This window comes from Saccostrea cucullata, unplaced genomic scaffold, assembly GCF_032062105.1.
Source record: "Saccostrea cucullata isolate Sc308-1 unplaced genomic scaffold, CSIRO_AGI_Scuc_v1 ctg1809, whole genome shotgun sequence".
Taxonomy (NCBI): Eukaryota; Metazoa; Mollusca; class Bivalvia; order Ostreida; family Ostreidae; genus Saccostrea; species Saccostrea cuccullata.
The window spans coordinates 75,187-79,008 of NW_026940328.1; positions in this window are offsets into that span (position 1 = coordinate 75,187).

Genomic DNA, 3,822 nt, shown 5'->3' on the forward strand with positions numbered 1-3,822 from the left:
AGTAATTTTCTGGAGTGGGCTCACGTACATACGCAATTTTAATCCTATCCCGATGCACGGGGTTCAGAACTTTGTTCACAGTTGGATCTCTTAATACTACCATATGCGCACTCGGTAAATGTTCAACAACGTAAGGACCATTAAATCGATTCTGAAACTTCTGACCCTCTCCAGATAAGTCCGCTTGAAGGTATACGTAATCTCCCTCTTTAATGTCTATTTCTTTTGTATTTGCATTGGCTAACTTTGTCATTTTGTCTGCTTTCGTCTGCGCATTGTCTTTTGCAATGCTCCGAATAACGACGAGTTTTTCAGCGTGTTCCTTCATATATGATTGTATACCTTTGTGTAAAGTTTCAAAGTTAAGTATAACGTTTGTAAGAGGAAATTTCGGTCGTTGGCCATATAAAATCTCATATGGTGAAAATCCTAAAGTTGTATTTACAGACGTGTTCATCGCAAAGACGACGGCCGGTAGGAATTTCTTCCAGGATTTCCTGTCGTTTGAAATATATGGCGTCAATTTCTCGGCTAAGGTAGAATGTGTCCGTTCACATGCTCCGAGACAATGATGTACAAAACTGGGTGTGAATTCCTGCGTGATGTGAAGACTTTTACACAGTTCTCTGGTAACTTCTGCCACAAATTCACTGCCCTGGTCACTAATAAGGGTATTACACACACCAAATAATGTAAATAATTGAAAAAGCGCATTAGATACTGTTAAAGCATCTTTGTTTTTAATAGGGATTGCAAACAAATATTTTGAAAACATATCAACAGCTGTGAAAATGTAACTATCACCGTCCGGTGTTGGCGGTAAACGTCCATATAAATCAATCTCCCAGACTTCAAAGGGTGATGAAGGCATTTGATATGCGGTGATCTTTGACTTTGTTGTAGTTTGCGTCATCTTTCGTTTTTGACAGAAATCACAAGATTTTACATAATCATAAACAAGTGTTGCTAGTTTCGGACAGTAAAAGTTTTCTTTGATTTTATCCAATGTGTCTTGAATTCCTCCATGTCCGCCCATTGGTGAATCGTGGTAAACCTCTAGCACTTTTAATACGAGATCCTGCGATAATACCATCTGGTATGGATTCAAAGTCTTCGATCTCTTGGATTTTATTATCTTTGAATGATATAGAATGCCATCAAATATTGCAAAGTCGGTATGCTTCAGCATTATTTCACGGGCTGCCTTTTGTGATGATGGTAATTGGTCACTTGTGAGATACAAGATAAGTGGCAATAGAGAGGCATCATTTCTTTGTGATTGAGTGATGTAATCGTGGGTCACGCCAATTTCTTTAATTATGTCTGGACGTGGCTGTACTGGTATGTCTAATTCTGATTCACTACAACTAGCGTGGCCCGAAGTGACCTCTTGAGGAGGAGAATGTTGGTCAGGGTGTTTATCAGATTTGTTTTGCTCATTAACACTAAATTTCTCACAGTGGGTAGTAATTGAATCACTGGTTTCTGTTGGCTGAGTGTTTGAATGTCTAGACCGTTCCTCATCCAAATTTGTTTTGTCAATTTGCGTGCGAGAGAATTTAGGCAATTCACGTGTGTCATTGGGAAGAAGAGGCATTTTTGCATTATAGCGAGGTATATCGATGTTGTCCTCAGTATCAGCGTCATAAACATTTTCAATATTCACAAAATTGCAACGCATGTGATCTTGCGCTAATAGCGTTTTCAGGGACTGTCCATTTGGTAAAGTGATTGATGTTGGTGGGTCATTTACATAGGGGAAAAATGGATCGTCCTCGTCCGGGCTTGCATCCAAAATTGTTGGAAATTCAGGATTTCTCGATAATGCATCAGGAACTACCATCTGAGCTGCAGCTTTATATTCTATTGAGAAATCATAACGTTGTAAAAGCGCCAACCATCGTTCATAGATAGCTCCCCGAAGTTGTTTTTGAAACAGCGGTTTTAAGGCCTGATGGTCACACTCAACAGTAAAACGTTTCCCACTTAAATATGTTGAACAGTCAAGAATAGCGGTAACCATTCCAAGTAGTTCTAATTTAGTTGGTCCATATGAACTCTGCCACTTTGTTAGACCTTTAGACCCAAATCTTACCACACGAGGGGTTCCATCAGGATGTTTTTGGTATAACATGTATCCAATTCCTTTGCTAGACGTGTCTACTGCAAGTCTAAATTCAAGGTCAAAGCGCGGAAAAGCCAGCACGGGGCTCTGTAGTAAAAGACGTTTTAATTCCTGAAACGCTGATTCTTGTTCGTCCGTCCAAATGTATTTTACGTTGGATTTGAGGAGTTTATTCAGGGGGTTTGCCACTGCGGAATAATTTGGTATAAACTTCCGAAACCAGTTAAAAAGTCCAAGAGCACGTCGCAATTCATTAGCATTCTTTGGTGCTGGTAATGTTTCAATAGCTTGTAGTTTATCAGATGGGGGACTTATTCCATGTTTGGATATCACATGCCCCAGAAATGTGCATGAAGATTGAGCAAACGCACACTTTTTGGGATTGATCTTAAGTCCTGCATTTCTAAGGCGAGCAAAAACTTCTTCAAGATCTTGATATGTTCCTCGAATGTAGACGAAGCAACTATTGCATCATCAATGTAACACAAAACTGAACGGAATGTCATGCCGCTAAAAACTTTGTCCATCAACATTTGAAAGGAGTTTGGGCTGGTTTTCAAACCCATGGGTAAGCGCTTGAATTTGTAAGTTCCGAAACAAGTATTAAATGCAGTGTATTTTGTCGATTCAGGGGATATACACATTTGAAAAAATCCTGAACTCAAATCTATACTGCTGATGTAGTGCGGAGTTCGCTCAGAAAAGGATTCCGTGAGTTCTTGTAAGTTTGGAATGTTGTATCTGAAATCTTGACTCTGTGAATTAAGATATCGGAAATCACAACAAAAACGGTACGAGGTCATGTGTACTCCTTTGTAATGTTGTCCGGTTTTTCAGCGGGTTTATTTCGCTTAGAAATCAACACAATAGGACTCGTAATTGGCAGGTCTTCCTTCTCGTCCACAGGTACAATTATGCCTTGACGTAACAGTTCATCTAACTGATGCCGCAACACTTCCCGTTTTTCAGGCGGAAGTCTGTATGGTTTGTGGTGTTTTGAAATTGCGCCTGGCTTTAGATGAATGGTATGTTGCACAACATTAGTGACACCAATATCGGGATTGTCACTCGTAACAAAACAGTCTTTGTTGGCCCATAGTGCATTTTGCAATGCTGTCTTCTCGTGAGTGTCCAATTCAGTATTAAGGGTAAAATTTGTCATGAAATTTTCCAACGACTCGCCACCTACATCATTTTCCCTACCACTACTATTTACAGAAACATTTGCACACATATGTAAATCATCATTTTCATTCATTTTTGAGATAACATGATCATGCAATGGCTCAAAATAAGCAATGACATTGTTTCTACCAATATTTACATGTTTGTCTGAAACATTCAACATTTTGACTGGCACCGTATGCCCTATGTCTACAGAAGCAATTGATTTAGCTACAATCAAACCTCTATCCATCATAACATCATTTGGTAAACATACACCTGTTAAACCAATATAAACATGATTTGGCACCTTTGCTTTGACAATCATACTTGAATGTGGAGGTAAAGTAACATAAGATGCATTCCTTACCTTAATTTGTGAATTAAAATCCATACATACAGACATTGTTCGAAAATCTAACACAACTCCTAATGACATTAAAAACTGGGTGCCAAGAATAATTGGGTGAGACAATTCCTGAATCACAAATACTGGAATAAACACATGGGATTCCCTGTCGGACAACTGCATC